Below are 452 nucleotides of genomic sequence, written 5' to 3'. Positions count from 1 at the left end.
CTGCGGCCGACTGCGAGGGACCGTTCGTTTGGGGGCCCCCAATCTTTAAAAACATGGTGTCACATTCTTTTGAATTCCAAGTTAAATCACAAAGATCCCCCACGGCTGCCCGGGATAGGATGGACCGCGGGGGGATGGCGATATGCTTTGGGGCCGCCGTGCCCGCGCTCGAAGACGAGTGCGCGGGCGGCGGAGGAGCGGGCGGGTGACAGGCGACGGCCAGGACCCAGCCCGGCCGCGCGCTCCGAGAACACCCGCCCCCGCGCCTCGCCGTCCTCGGTGTTTGTCCCGGGCGTCGCCGTTCCCACGGCGAGGTCGCCCTGCTCACCTCTCCCGCGGCATGTCGCGCGTGCGGGGCCGGGGAGGGGCTCTAGCCTCAGGATCTACTGGCCGCCGTCTCCGCCGACCTCGATCCTTCCATCCAAAGCGGCGAGGGCGCGCGCCCGCCCCTC

At 69.5% G+C, this 452-nt stretch overlaps 2 protein-coding genes across 4 annotated transcripts in view; one reads left to right on the top strand and one right to left on the bottom strand.

Annotated features, from left to right (window-relative positions):
* BOK (BCL2 family apoptosis regulator BOK) overlaps window positions 1-446 on the bottom strand; it is a 173,047-nt gene extending 172,601 nt beyond the window's left edge. For all 3 annotated transcript variants that reach the window (XM_034655590.1, XM_034655591.1, XM_034655592.1), the window contains exon 1: window positions 329-446. The gene's annotated coding sequence lies outside the window, so the exon portion shown is untranslated. The remainder of the gene's footprint in view (window positions 1-328) is intronic.
* Window positions 1-452, top strand: part of HDLBP (high density lipoprotein binding protein) — a 290,773-nt gene that overhangs the window by 47,869 nt on the left and 242,452 nt on the right. The window lies entirely within an intron of this gene.

The sequence above is a fragment of the Ailuropoda melanoleuca genome, chromosome 2 (assembly GCF_002007445.2).
Source record: "Ailuropoda melanoleuca isolate Jingjing chromosome 2, ASM200744v2, whole genome shotgun sequence".
NCBI lineage: Eukaryota > Metazoa > Chordata > Mammalia > Carnivora > Ursidae > Ailuropoda > Ailuropoda melanoleuca.
Note: the sequence above shows the minus strand (reverse complement) of the source record. Positions and strands in the feature narration are given on the sequence as shown.